This window comes from Anomalospiza imberbis, chromosome 6 (assembly GCF_031753505.1).
Source record: "Anomalospiza imberbis isolate Cuckoo-Finch-1a 21T00152 chromosome 6, ASM3175350v1, whole genome shotgun sequence".
Lineage (NCBI taxonomy): Eukaryota > Metazoa > Chordata > Aves > Passeriformes > Viduidae > Anomalospiza > Anomalospiza imberbis.
Genome location: NC_089686.1, coordinates 9,412,602 through 9,428,472, shown reverse-complemented (window position 1 = coordinate 9,428,472; position 15,871 = coordinate 9,412,602). Strand labels below are relative to the sequence as shown.

General features: G+C 40.0%; 1 protein-coding gene and 1 long non-coding RNA gene across 2 annotated transcripts in view; both read left to right on the top strand.

Moving 5' to 3' along the window:
- ASPG (asparaginase) overlaps nucleotides 1-15,663 on the top strand; it is a 324,997-nt gene extending 309,334 nt beyond the window's left edge. Inside the window, exon 16 of the mRNA XM_068192281.1 lies at nucleotides 15,653-15,663. The gene's annotated coding sequence lies outside the window, so the exon portion shown is untranslated. The remainder of the gene's footprint in view (nucleotides 1-15,652) is intronic.
- Nucleotides 71-4,200, top strand: LOC137476619 (uncharacterized). The gene is made up of 2 exons (XR_011000464.1): nucleotides 71-122; nucleotides 3,757-4,200. It is a non-coding gene; the product is annotated as an uncharacterized lncRNA (long non-coding RNA).
- Nucleotides 15,664-15,871: the final 208 nt, after the last annotated feature.

Here is a 15,871-nt window from a genome sequence, read left to right as displayed (position 1 = left end):
AACACTAGTCAGAGTGGAAAAAAACCCTGACAGTTGGGAAAGGAAATAACTGCTCTGGGATATACCCTGTTGCTCAGGTGTATGGATGAAAAGGAAATACTGCTCTGCAAAATTGATCATTGGTATCTATTTGCCATTCCTCTTTCAGTGACAGGAAGTGGTTTTGCACGAGGAAAGTGTACCTGTGTGAGCATGTGAACACGCAGGCACACACACCCAACTTCCAAGTCAGAGACAGAGGGTGCACACCTATTATTGAAGGTTCAGTGCTGCCTGTACATTATTGCTGACCCTCTTCATTCATACTTCTTTTGAAAATGAAGTATACTTCTTTGTCACTTTTAATACTCTGTATGTTTGAGCACTGTTAGATACAGAACAAAGAAATGGTCTTTTCCTCTCAAATACACCTGTATTCATCTCATGTGTTTTTTTAAGTCATCAGATTTTCTTGCTAGTACTGAATAATATAAAAATACTGAAATATAAATAAATAATATTTAAAAATAATATAAAGGTGCTGAATAATATAAAATAAAACAGAGACAATAATTGCTGGGACAGCCAGCGAGTAGATGCTAGCTCTTGCTAATTTAAGCCCTGAATATCCTTTTGAATAAATCTGAAGGTAAATTTTACTATCTTGTCTTGTAAGGGTGAATCTGTTGCTGTTAAGATTTATGTTTTGTGGGTTTTTTTATCTTCTCCACTCTCTTCTTCCAGTCTTAGAAGTCCCTGAACTGAAATAGCTGAAAGCAGGAGACTCTTAAGAAGAAGTTCAGCCTGGAGGAGACAGAGGAGAAATCTCATGGCAGTCTACAACTTCCTTGTGAGGGGAAGCAGAGGGGCAGGCACCAATCCCTTGTCTGTTGTGATCAGTAACAGCACCAGAGGGGATGGCCTGAAGTTGTGTTAGGGATGTTTAGGTTGCATTTCAGGAAAAGGTTCTTTGCCAAGAGGGTGTTTGAGCACTGCAGCAGCTCCCCAAGGAAGTGGTCACTGCCCCGAGCCTTACAGAGCTCAAGGAGCGTTTGGACAATGCTCTTAGACACAAGTGTGAGTCTTGGGGTTGTCCTGTGCAGGGCCAGGAGTGGGTGCCTTCCAACTCAGGATACTCTGTGATTCTGTGATAAGTGTTTCACCTACTTACCTTGTTATTCTTACTTGGGCATCTGCTTATACCTGCTGCTGGAAATTGGCACACCTTTCGTGTGATGCAGTGAACTCACTCTTATGGTCATATTTCATATGACAGTGGTTTGAATTTACAGGAAATAATCCTATAATAGTTTCCTCTTTCCAGCAAGAGACATATTTGGCAACAACTTGAAGTGGCATAAGCTTGTAAGTGCTTCACTGCTCATTTCCTGTGAGCTCTCCTAATGATAGGAAGAAGAAAACATAAATGGTTTATCCAAAATATATTCATAGGCTGCTCATATGCCTTCAATTCACAAAGTAAGGGGATGCTTTCTGAACTCGGTTGCTTAAGGTAGTAAGACAGCAAAGCTCCATTTCTAGGGAACTGAAAACAAGAGAGGAACATATGCCCAAGGCCTCTGTGGAAATAGTCCTGCAGCTCCTGAGAGCTGGGGCACTGTCTGTGTGTGCCATGTGGAGGGGCACTGGAGGACCCCGGGCACAGCTGCTCTGAGGGTGTTCACATAGGAACTGCTCCACCTTCAGAGCACTGAGCTGGCAGGCCAGAGCCTGTCACTGCTCTGGTGCTATTTCTTATTCTTCCTTTCCCTTTGACAAGAATCCCAGGAAAGGGAGCATCATTTGTCCGCAGGAAGTCCCCACCGTTCCCTGTGGGACAGGAGGTGACAGGACAGCATTCTGCTGAGTGGCCCAGGAGACCAGCAGTGAAATTAGAAAAGAAGCCTCAATATCTTCACTCTCAGGGCACATGTCCACAGCTAGCCATGGAAATGTAAATTCTGCTGCTCTTTCTCCTCACACACGAGCTGTGGGTGAGCCGGCTCTGACTGCGCAGCCTTGCAGCTATTGCTGAGCCTGGACTAATGGGCAAGTGTGGGAAATTTTGGCAAGGGAATTGAGATGTCTGCACAGCTTCAGGACTTGGTCTGGGTTATGCCCTAGTGGTCAGGCAGAGCTGGATGTACCCGTGTCAGTGTGCCCTCAGCCCAGCGTGACACTCAGGGCATCAGTGAATCCCCAAGCTCTCCTAAAGCTTCTGAGCTATATTGTACTCTATTAATACAGATAATAACTGGGTAATTTGTTCACATGGAGAAGGATTCAGTGGTTCAGTCTCAGTCTTTACGTGCAAATAGAGTATTACACTATACTGGAAAGGCCTTTCACAGATATTAATTTTCTACGATAAGCACTGAAGTGTAGTGTCGACTGAGACAAACTTTAATACAAGACTTCTGATCTTGTGAGTTTTTGTTTGTTTGTTGTTTTGGTTTATTTTTAATATTTGCAATTTCCATCCCTATCTTGCTTGCTAGTCTTTTAATGCCTTGGAGTCAGTGATGAGGATGCAGTCAGTTAAGGGGCTCTTTCATGGCTGTTTCCATCACTCTCACGTGTGTATGAGGACTGGTTTGTGTGAGGTCTGAAAGTGTCTGTTACCTTGTGAGTAATGTAGGGCCTACATAGGTGCTAAGAAAGCAAAGAAACTAAAGAACTTCTGAAATGACACAGTTGTAAATCTTATTTAATTCTTTCCATTAGCTTCAACAGGTGAAAATGTTCTCCACCTTCTCAGAAATAAAATCTGTTCAAAATTCCCCTTTCCATCAGTTGAGCTCTGTCCCACCAGTCACTGTGACTGGATCCACAACCCACTAAAATCACTGTGAATCTTTCACAGACTCTCTTTTAGGAGATTGGAACAAGTCAAACCCAAATAATGATGCTCTTTTTGTTTTTCATGCAATTTCTGAAATATTGTGAGTTCATGCAATCACATCTGAAACTTAAAATTGTGACATAATCATGAATTCGGATAATTCATTGTAATGTTGTGATATTCTTTCCAATGCCATTCTGTGGCACGTGCTGGTGCTGGAAGCAGCTCTGGCTTTGTTCTGAGTAGTGTTATGAGGACTCTGGACCTTTGACCTTCTTTTTCCTTTCTGCATGTAGAAAGTCCTGGAAAATTCCCAAATGGCTCAAATTATAGGAGGTGCCAGACTTGACTCTGGGAACTCTTGCACGCTCTCCATCTCTCCCACTGCTTTTTTCCCTACTGTACTTGTCAGATTGTGGGGAGAAGATAATCTTCATTTTACACTGGGGAAATTGGATGCAGTGGAAATGTATCACAGCGACGAAAAAAGAATTGACAAATAACCCCCCTTGACATGGTGTTCAGATGTGTGGATTTTTTATTCCCTTCCCTCTCAGTCCTGGCTGTACTTGTTTCTGAATGATGGCGAGGGGAATAACAATTCTTCTTCAATCTCAGAGCAGGAAATCAGCAAGTATAATACACGTATATGCATAAAACAGCAACAGGAGCCACTGCCGATTTAAACCATTGTTCTCCTAATTTGGAGAAAAAAGGCTGTCTTACTGTCTTTATAGTAAAAGCCTCAAACAGATTAGGTCAAGTCTCTGCAGACAGAGTAATTCTGTGGTGCTTAAAATGATAGGAACTAATCTCCATGAAAGCTGAGTCCAGGGGTATAGGCTATTAAAGACGGCTATATGCTATAGGCAGAGGAGAAGATAAGAGGTCCAGCTCATAATGAGAAACGATAACTCTACACACTTTGTTTACAGTTTACCCCAAAGACTACAGATTAACACAAATCTCAGAGCATCTTTATTATGGCACTGCATTGGAGGGGGGCTGCCAACAGAGGATGGAATTGCTAAGTAGGCTGGGACCATCTGTCCTCTCAGGGAGGTGAAAACGTGCATGATTGAGTGACACCTGCTTGTCAAGTGTGGCCTGCTGGGAAATTTTCTCTTGGATCACTGAGCTCTGAGTACATTACCTGCATTAAAATCAGAAAAACAATCTCATCACCATTATGCATTTAAGCAACTCATGGTAATACCAAAATAAAAAATATTTTCAAGATCTCTAGATCTTGCAAGATTAGGAGCTCATGTTTTGTTTTCCATATTGGCAAGCTTAGTTTCTGAAGGAAATTGAGCACTTAAAAAAGACGTTTTCTATTACTTTAAGGAACACTGGAAATAAACCAACAGGCAATACAAGCTGGCTGTTTAAAAAAAATTTAAATTTTTTTCATTAAAAACATTGCCTTCTCACTATAAAACTAGTCTTTGCAGACTCAGTATGGATAAAAGCATTCTCCCTGTGAAATGGAAGCATTTTGATTGCACTTTTTCTAATGCAAGAAATTGACCCTTTTAAAATATTTAACCACCTTGGAACATATTTAAGCAATCTTTAATAACACTACACAAAGAAGCAGAGAAAAATATGGGATGACAATTCTGTCTGAACTCATGTGATTGGGCAGAGAGCTGCTCCTTGCCCTCTTTTTCAAAAAACACCACAGCGTGTGTTAAGGTCAGAGTGTCAGCTTGAATTTCCAGTACGGATCCTGATTTCCCTCTCTTGCGTGGTTATCAGCTTGATCATTCGACCTAAATCTGGATGCCACTGAAAATCATGGGTGATTTTATCAGTGACTGTAGTAAAGGGGATACTTGTGTCAAGATTTGACATTTAATGTGATTCATATTCTATTTTTTTCCAAATTAAGGCTCATCTGGTTTTTTATTAAATATAAAATATGCTTATCATTAAAATATTTGTATCTGTGTATAATTAGTGTTTTCCCTTGTTGAATTGCAGAGTTACAGAGCCCCCCAAAAAATCTATTGAAAATACATAGAAAAATAACAGAAGAGACGGAAGAGAGAAAAAAAGTGGTTAGCAGTAATTGTATATCTTGAGTAAGCATCGCTACCACTCCTACTGCAAAATAGCTTGTAGTTCTGTAATTTATTGAGTAAAGAAGTAATTCTTTGAACCTGGCTTATTAAAGCTTGTTAAAGACAATAAAAAAACTTCAGTGGATATTGAATCAGGTCGTTTCAGTATTAAGAGAGCTTCTATGCTTCAGTTTTCCATTTTCCAGTCAATAAATAATATATGTTTCTTCTGGACAATGTAGACTGTGTTTGTTACTTTCATTGTTGTGAGTGCTGAAACTGCCCAGCAACCCTGTGATATTAGTACTATAATATATTATAATAAATATGTGAATATATGTCTTATAATAAATACATATATTTCTCCCAGACAAAGGGTAAAGCAGACATGCAAGTAGAATCACAGAATGGTTTGGATTGAAAGGGACCTTAAAGACCACCTCATTCCCCCTGGCAGGGACACCTTCCCCAGAACAGGATGCTTTGAGCCACATGCCAAATGGCCTTGAACACTTCCAGGGATGGGGGGAAATAAGAAAAATATCATCCATAATTTTTTTGCAGAGTATGGGGTGGCTGAGCCCCTGCAGGCAGGAGGCTGCCCTGGAGGAGGGGGTGCTACCTGGGAAGTTTTCCAGCCAGTGCTGCAGTAGCATCTTCTGGTGCAGTGTGGGTGCTAAACACCAAGGCAGGAACCCCACTTTTGTGACTATGATGGGATCCTCAGGTCATAGGTAAAAAGGCTCTGGAACTGTCGGAGATCAAGGATTGGATGAGCTCCTGTAGAGCCTGCTGCACAGGGGATGGTGTACAACCATCCCCTGAAAAACCTAATCCTCTTGTAAAGCTAAACTACAAACTACAAGGTTGTCTGGAAGACTTTAAGTCATCTGGTTTTACAACTTGGTTATTGCTATTACTATGGTCATTGAATTCTTCTGCTTTTGGAACTTCAGACCTAATTTCTATTGACATGGAGGCCACTTTGAGCCACTCACTGTTCAATGTGGTCTTTTGGTAGATGCAAATATTGTTTGTTCCTACTCTGAGGTCTGTTTGCATCTTCCGAAGTGTTTACAGCAACCTTTTATTAAAAGGGAATTGTAGTTTTGAACTGCAAATTTAGTATGCTAAAGAAACATAATGATACCTTGAGTTTTTTTCTGAATTCACTAACAGATTACGATCCCCTGACTTCAGTGACTTCATTTTCAGCCTACACAGATGTAACTGAGAGGTACTTTGTCTGTGTTTTCAGTTTTGATACAGCTAATAGAGACAAAAGAAATACAATTCCATTGGTCACTTTTAACTTCTTCCTCCTATTGTTTCTTGCTTGCATTTAGCTTTTGTTCTTGTTTTCACATATTTTCGTTCATTTGAATAAAAGGACATATAAAAAAGGTGAGCAAAAACCCCCAAAACGGTGTTCAAGCAAATGACTCTTGTTTGAAGCACAGAAAATGAATGGGACCATGCAGCTACACAGGCTGTAACATGCTTCCAAAGCTGATTGTCTGAAACGCTGGGGCTCTGCTCCGCCCCTTCTGTTCTGCCGCTGTGGGCTTGAAAGCACCTCGGGCAAGAGACTTTTGGAGCAGTGAGATCTCTGAAATTTTTGTTTGAATAAATTCATAATTAAATACTCTGGTGTGAAAGAGATGGGGGGGGAAAAAAAGAATGTTTTCCCTGCTGCTTAGCAATTTTAAATTGGTTGGTTTTTTTTTGTTGGTGGGGGCAGGAAAAAACTGTCAAACCTAAAAGTGCTTCTGTTTGTCTGGGAATGCTTTTGCTCCTACTTTACATGTACAGAATATACATTGAGGGAAGCACTGAGGGAGTGTATCATTCAGAGAATGGGAATCATAGAGCAATTAATAACTCAGGTCTGTTGTACCCTGACATACACAATAGTATGGCATCAATCTTAAATTGTGCACAGGGAAGTACAGTCCATCAATCACTTTGTTCTTTCACCCAATTCTGAATAATTGTTTATTTATGTTTTTCTGATTTTCTCTGGGAAACTAACTTTTTCAGGCTCTCACTGGACTATTTTCCCTTGAGAAAACATACCTTTTCTCCCATGGTGTTAGTTGATGCAGAATGATGAAAAATATACAGATATATTCAGTCTATGAACTAGAATATCTTTAGTATTTGCTCCTGGATTTTTTCCTAACCATGCTGGGATGTAATTGTTTCTAGGAATAGAGTACTTGAGATTTTATATTTAATATTTTCTATATCCAAACCCTTAGAAGATATGAACAAAAATATGAAGGTGTTGAAGTCTCTGTTTTATCATTGCACATTGCCAGGACAGTTGGTAGTGTTTGTAAAGTTGTGTAATGTGGCCAGGGGTACTGAGAGCACGAGTACAGTTAGGGTTAAGCACCTGGACAAAGCTACAACAAAGTTTTTAATTCCTGCCCTTGAACTGATACCCTAAGGACCTGAATTTGGGCATGACAGATCTAAGATTTTGTCTGACCATCCCATTTGGACACATCATCCCCAAGTGTTGCCCCCTCTCTGGTGTTTTGCCAACAGTATTTTTCCACCTACATTTATTGCTGTCTGCTTGTGCTGGAAATACCTTTTCTTGGTCACTTTTCTGCCACAAAACCACTTGATAACATTCATTAAATAGACTGTTGCTTTTGGAAGCACAGGCCGGGTTGGCATTATCTGTGGCAGGTGCCTGCAAAATTCCCCAGGGGGACACTGGTGGCCTAGGGACCACAGCAGCAGAATGGTGCCCACCAGATTTGGGTTGTATTTGCAGTCTTGCCACAAATCAGTTGCAATTTGCAGCAAATCTTCTGCTTCTCCTTCTGCCTCTCCAAAATGCTTTTGCCTGAATTTCTCATTCTGTCCCTGTGTTGTCAGCTGCAGGTTATTAAGGAGAAAGAAAAAAAGAGGAAAAAAGCTTTGCCTCGTTCTTCCCTCTCTCCTGGGCACTGCTCAGTGTGGTACATGGTTGGATCATGTGGCAGAGGAGAAACCTGAGGTGTTTCCCTGCTACCAAAAATTTTCTCTCTCATATTCAGATCACATCGTATCTTCTCTATTCATCTAAGAGCAGTAAACTTTTTGGGGCAAAGATGCAGCTTAATATGGTTTTGTGCAGCTCCATATGCAGCACTGATGTGCTCATCAAAATTCTAAGAAAATTTAAATAATTATAGTGAGAATATGAAGTTTATTCTTTGGCTTCTTTGCTGCCTGACAAGATACAGGTACCCCAGGAATTTGTTTAACAGGGCCCCATTGTGGAGGAGGAATTCTTGTGGCCACATCCACAGTGTTTCTGTCTGGAATTAGATTTGATGGAAGTGCAGAAATAACGTCCTGCAGGTAATCCAGGCGTGACAGATTTTTGGTTTCAAATGGATGGTTATTGTGGGGGCAACAGTGCTCTGCTCCAGCTGCTTTGGGTTTATGGTTGCTTACTCCTCTGAGGTATCAGGAAGTAGCCAAAAAATTGAGGAGGAGATAGAAGAGAAAGAAAGAAAAAATAAGCCAAGGGTGTGAGTGTGAAGAAATTTCCAGCATGAGGATGAAGGCACAGAAAGACAGCTAAAAGCTGTCACATGTCAATCACACAAAGGGTAGGAAGCATATGTGATGCAGTTAATGCTCTGAGCAAAGGGGAATGGAGAAACAACTGGTCTCTGGGTATTAATTATATACTGAACTGCTAATAAGTTGGAGACAGTGTGAGCATCAACTTCTGATAAATATCAGCCTTGGAAAACAAACACAGTGCAGGATAAGACAATTTAGAGTAGCATAATATTAACCAGGGCAGTACAAGTAAAGTTAGTAAGGAGTGCTGGCACTACACCTGTACAAATACTCCTGCCCTTTGCAGGGCACTTGCTAGTAGTGATGCACAATAAAGGTGCATTGATTTCTTTTATAGTCAAACTAGTGGTAACATCTGAAACACTGAGTGAACCAAAAGACCTCATTAACTTCAGCTATCAACAACAGACTAATGTGTAAAAAAAAAACAAAACAAAAAAAACAAAGTTTAAAATCCCAAGCATCATCTCAAACAGTCCCTCTCTCATTATCTCAGCCCTTCCTGGAGAAGATCAATAAGCAATTTGCATATTTTTTTATCAATATTTAATGTAATGCAGCAGGATGCTTTTGATGGCTTGAGTCCTTCTGTGCACTCTTTTAACATGACAGAGACTAAGAGCCCAGCAGGTGCTCAGGTGCTGGGGTCAGTTCCTAGTTACAAACATTAGGGATTGGTGTGGCTAAATAATCTACAGCTGCCCATCCAAGGGCAGGAGTGAGAGCTCACACAGCATGGTGATGAATTTTAACGATCTGGGAAGACAAATGAGCCTGAGCTGCCATGCAATTAGTGGGCTGTGGAAAGATGTGTTGGGTCTAAATGAGGGACATGATCTGCTCTTGACTCTCAGTGTGGTAGGAGCCCTCCCTCTGAAGGCCATAATGAGGAAGGTAGATGAGATCCCAAACAGGTTGACAGAACAATTAAGGGGAAATGGGAGTTGATTCAAAATGCAGTATCGCCATCAGTGGCACAGACATGTAAAGATCTACCCCCTTAAGGAGCTTGTGCTGCTCTTCAAAATTGGATCTGTACTCAGGTTATTCCTTTCACTCCTGTTACTTAAAAAAATATACATTTTAAAAATAATTATCCCTAAATCAACTTTTACTTAAATGGGAACATACTTGAAATAAAAGGCGTGGCTCTGATCTCGCTCCCTGAGCGGTAAATTACCATGTCTGCTATGGTAATGAATTCCAGGATGGTGTATCTTGTGAAGATCCGTGTGTTGTGCAGAAAAATAGATAAATGCAGTTTTTTATTCGGTCATCTGATTATTACTTGGATTATTGCTTGAGTCTGCCTGATTGGACTTCAACGCTCTTCGATGACTGTAGAAGCTCAGATGGGCTGAAGAAGCAGCTTATGCAACGTGTTTTCTGAAGAAAACTCTTGAGTTATTCCTCTGGCTCTGTAGAAATAAAACATGGGTGCCTTAAAATGTTCCATAAGAAAAGAATATAAATATTAAAAAAGGTAATTTTAAAGAGCAATCATATTTATTGTTGGACGCAATAAACTTATAGGTCTTTTCCTATACTAAGTATTTCTATGATCCTATGAAACGATAATTAATAACTAGATACCAGAAGACAACAGACAAGTTGAGATTTTACCTATTTAATTAGAAAAACAGCAGCACTAAAGTACTAAAATAGTGCACCAAGTAGAAGTAAAATGTTCAGTAAATCTAGTCTCACTTTTCTGCCTCAAATATACCAAAAGTAAGAACTCAATTTCCTTGAATAAAGCTCATTATTTGAACATATTCACTTAGTCTGATGATAGAAAATAATTATAGACACAATGTCTAAGCTGCATCAAAGAGATCTGGTTTCCTTGGTGGGACAGATTCATTGCTTCTGCTTCATCAGAGAGATTCCCTGTCACAGAGATCACTTAGTGCTGTTGCCCTTGTTGGACTGGACAATGTCACAACCAGCATGGATACTGGCATGTGCAAATTGAAAAAAGGTCTCCACAAACAGCATCTCATGTGGCATTATCTTATTCCATGTGTAGTCACTGCTGAGCTGATGAGTGTTGGCAGGCAGTCACCTTGGTTTTCATGACTTTGTAAAATGTGGTGACTGCAATGTTTATAGAGGTAAACATAAAATATCGAAATTAAAGGGGCCAGAGAGAGCAGGTTTCCACTGCATCTCCCCAGGGTCGCTGGCAAGCTGTGAAGAACCAGGAGATGAATGTCTTCCACATAGCCACACAGAGCAGCAGGGCTCAGCATGGTTCTGGGGCTATACCACAGTCAGGCGATGCTTATGTTAATGTTCAAGTAGATTGGGAAAATCTAGAAATAAACTGCGAATTGTTCTTCTCCTCGTGGTATCCAGGGAACTGGCTACAGGTTGATGGCATGAATACAAAGCCTGGTGCAGCAAGCAAAATAGAAAACCAGGGAAATTGTGCCTTCTGGGAAAGAGTATTTTCGCTGTTTTGTTTCTTTCCATTGCTGGTTTTGTTACCCATTACGCCACACAGAGGTCTGACCTATCTGCAAGCTGTGTTTAAACCCACAACAGCCTTTTAGGCTTTGAGCCATATGTTTGTATTATGAACTACTTTGTTATATACAGAGATTTAGAGCAGACAACGACAAAAGTATTGCTTCAGCTTTTCAATACTTGTTGAAGAAAAAACCCAAATAGGGGAAGAGCAAAATGTTTCACATTTTTATACTACTGTAGTAAATATATTATTGTAACCTTATATTAATTTTTAATTGATAAATATGCCGGAGCGTTTTGCTTAGAAAGTACCTGATTTTGATTTTTAAAAAAATCACCTTAATAAATACATTTTCTAGCCATCTTTATTTATGCCAGCTGGTTAACATAGTAGTCTCAAATATGCTAGTCTTATGCATACATGCAGACCTATCTTTTAGAAATTTTCCATTTCAAAACTTTATGCATAGAGCTTGAAAATGATAACAATACTTGGGATATTTAGGTACATGCTTTCATCTAGAAGGGGAAAAAATGGGGAAAAAAAGAAGCACCCCAAACCATGAAATTAACATATCAGCTTCATCTCATTCACCCCTCTCCTTAGACTAATTACTGAAAAATATATTTTGTACTATTTGACCAAAGCAGTGTTGTGGAAAAGTCCATGATTTCTGCTTATCCTAGTTATCCATGTTAGTATTTGTTTTTTGCTTATCATGTGATCATGGGAAAACATTTTTAACTGGAATCAGGAAGAGATGACCAATGACTAAGAATAATTCCTTTTCTCCTAGAACTCTGCCAGGAGGCTGAGAGACTGGTTCAATTAAATTATCTGCTTGATTTTTTGCTCTTTCCCCCCGAGATGTTTCCCATATATTTCTTCCTTTCTGGCTTTCTGGCTAAATCTCTGAATATTGAACCAAATCCCAGGTAATGGAAAATGTTGCCATTTATTGCCTGTAAACTTTGCTCAGAGCAGAGAACAGTGCTTAAAAAAGAAAAGCCCAGAGCTGGGCAGAGCTGAGGCTGGTGGTGATCTCTGTAAGAATCCAAAATGCCAGGTGACACTGGAGACCTTTGATAATTAGGTTGTCTCTACATTAAAGAGTCCATTTGCCTTTTCTCTCAAATACAGTGAACACTACACAGTTTTTCCTGGATTAAAGCAAGGCTGTCTTACAAATGTACAACATACAAAGGTTACAAAACTTTGGAAGTGAGATCCAGGCCTGTTAATGTTGCTTTGATTCTTAAAAATGAGCAATATTTGACTTGTAGTATTTAACATGTGACAAATGAGGCTTGGAGTTACCAGTGACATTAAGGGCACTGCAGCTTCTCCCTGAACCCAGCACAAGGTTTTGTCTCTTGTTCGCTTTCCTCTCTCTCCATCAGTTGTGTATCAGCTTTAGATTACTAAAGCTCATGAACAGAAATGAAGTGTAGAGATGCTAAATCAACTCCAACGTGCTGGCACCTTTACACAGCACAAAGGACTGCTCTGAGCTATTTCAGGGTGCTGGAAGGAACATGGCTGTGGTGGTGTGGTGAAATTTCAATATACTAAGTTTTACACCTTAGTGAAGAGGTTGGTGCAGTCTTCAAATCCAGATTGTTGCAAGTTCCTCTTTGACCTGTGCCCAAGGCAGGCCAGCTGAGCAAGAAAAGGTGACCGTTAACCGTGATCTTATTTCCTAACTTTCCCTAAAAGCAGGAATATGGTGCAGCTTTCTCCATTATGACAGGGAATTGAATGGTTTTCTTTGTTGCCTGAAGATGCTCTTGGCTGGCCTTAGCTTGAGTACTTCAGTGCTACAAGCAGGAAGTGGATTAACAGAAGAAAATTCCAAAGACCAGCAAATACCAATCAAGATGTTATAAAGAAAAATTGAATGAATAGGGATTGCTTAGCCTACAGAAGAAAAGTGTAACAGGAATAGGGCTAATAGACTTCAAATACGTAAAACTGCTCCTGGAGGGAAGAAGGAAATGAGCTTTTCCCCTCGTCTGATGGCAGTAAACAGAAACTAATGCTCTTGAATGGAGGAAAATAGGGAAGATTCCGGTTACACATCAGAAACAACTTTTGATGGCAATACTGTGAGCATGGTAATAAGCTTATCTGAAGGATATACATCTAGTAAGAACATCCAGTGCTCTTTCTGTTGTCCCTTCCATTCCTATAATTCTTGAGTTCCACAATAACTTGGACCCTGAACATGTATCTGAGAAAGAGGAATGCTCTGTGAGAAAGTGAGGAATTTAAAAGAAGTTAAATCTCAGCTACTCTGCAAACTTTGTGTGTCATCTATGGCAAAACCAAAGAAATTCTAGAGAGTTTCCATTTTTCCAAACAAAGATAAAATTTCAATTCCTTTCTCTTTTTTATTTATTTAAGTGGATGGCAAACTACTAGGATGGAATTGTAATCTCTATCTAATTCTGAAAAGGTAAAGCTGTTGGTCAGGGCTCACAGACAATAATGTAAGTATGATCATGCTTGTAATAATTTCACACCGCTTCATTCTGATTTCTTCTTCTGTGTGTTCAGTCCTTTGATTGTGTTTAGTTCTGGGAAGATCCCAAGGTCTTCTTTTCTGCCTAATAGTGATCAATTTTCTTGTCAAGTATCACAGAAGGCATTACCTCCACCTAGAATTAATTTGGTGTATTTATCTGTTTTGTATTTTTTCACTCCCTGTGGCTTCTCTTTATTTTTGGGGTAGTTTTAAGTGGTGCTTTTTTAGTATAAAAACAGAATCCTTAAAAACAGATAAAAATACATAACTGGTGGTTTGCACTATGCTGGACACAACTTTATAGTACTTAACAAATCCAGGCCTCACTGGAGTCATTGCAAAGACTTCACTCACCTCACCATATTATTCTAGCTTCTCACATTTGCACTCATCAATCATGTTCATTCATCATGGCCCTAAATTTATTTTGTCCCCTATAATTTTGACATAAAATGTTGGCACTGCCTCTCTGATCAGGACTCAGAAAAATTCCATGTGGGTCTCTCAACGTCTTTTAAATCCCCCTCCTTTCCAGTCCATAACCTTTCCCCCATATATTAACTTCGAAAAGTTTCCATGGAATCAGTTCTGGTTTATACTTTGGCACACCATTTTTAGCTGAAGCATTTGGCTTTTAATTCAGATTTATCATCCCTAGTAGCTATAGCTGCAGCTCCTGTGAGGTGTGTTAGCTACTTCTGGCTTTTCCTTGAACACACACCTTCATGGATGTATATGCATTCATACATCATTACCTTAATTAAATGCTTCTTTTTGGAGAAACAAGTCAGATCTTATTACAGAATAGTAATTGATTTGTTGCCAGCCCAATTTCTTTGAGCTTAGACCAGCCTGCGTCATGCTCAAACACAGAAATCAAATTGTGATATTAGAGAGACAGTCACCATGACTATTTTAGTGGACAATTACCAGATGGACTCTTCCCTGACTTCTGTTTCCTGTAGAAGAAGATTCTGGAGCTAATTTTAGGTATTTGATGCTCCTTTTTGTGTAAGTAAAGAGAAAGAACCTTTGCAGGCAGCCTGGTATTTAATGCAGCTACACAGAGGCAGAGAGCTCTTTCAGTTAATTTGCCAGTGTGAAAAAGGCCTTTTCTCCACAGAAAGGCCCCTGTTTACCACTTTGTACACCTGGCTTTGAGGTCTTCAGCCTCTGCCCATCCTTTCGAGGCTGTGCAGGAAAGAGTTCAAGAGTGAGAGGAAGCAAGAGAGTCTGTTTCTCTAGGCTGTATTTGAGAGTGTGTTGAGAGGGTTCAAGAGAAGAAGTTGTGTTTCCAACCATAGCATCTCAGCCTGCTCACACAATTTAAAAGTAAGGAGTCTCCTGAGAAAAACTGAAAAAAGCTAATCCATGCTGAGATCCAGTAGTTTTCTAGAATAGTGCACTGACAAGGTTTGCTAAGTTTGGTCTAAGCATGCCCAATGGCCCAGAGCATCCCAAGGGTTTATCCACCCACCTCCCTACTTTACCCCTGAACTGTGATTATTAGACTAAACTAAAACATCTAGCTGCTTGGATCTACTTCTCTTTCACAGTGAATGGAGACAAATCTGTTTAGAAGTGCAGAGAAATCTGTAGTCCGACATTCAGATGGAAAGCAGCATTCACAAGGACAGGCAGAGACATTAGTTTCTAATTTACACTGAAGTCCAGTGTTTATGGGACTTCCAGTGCCCCAAATCTCACACAATACCCTAATTCTTCATGCTGCAATGTGTAGAAATAGCAGCTTTCTCTATGATGATGATAAATGATTTCCACATTCATTTCAAAATTTCATACAGATTGTTATGGACTGTGGGTTTGGAAGAAGTAAAGAAAGTGGTGCCAGGATCCCTTGGCATGGTATTGCTGTACCAGGCATCCAAACTCCCAAAAATATTGGATGCAGACAGAGCCCTAATGCAGTATCTTGACTCCCTTAGAGCTGGAAACAGGTGGCATCCATTAAAAATCTGCAATTGGTTATAATTCCCATCTCGAACCAGTCCCAGCTGCAGTGTAGGGAAGAGAAGGACATACTGTAAGCAACCAGTCATTAAAGGGCCCTGGTTGTGGTTTGTTGTTTTTGTGTTTCTTTTTCCTATTAGTAGATCTAGTCTCTTTGCTAAAAGGCTTATAAAACAGTGCAGATATTTTAAAAACACATACTTGAGAGGCTGTAGAAAACGGATCCTCTGAATCAGTGATTTTAAATTCTGCTTTTGGGGAGGGTGAGGAGAAATATTTTTGTTTGTCTCAGCAAAGGAACCTTACAAATTAAGACTAGCTGAAAAACTGCCTCTGAGATGTCTTTCTCTTCTTAGAGATGAGGAGGATTCTCTCTGCACTTTTTTTTTTTTCCTCTGGGGCTGCTGCCAATCTTGCTTCTTGCC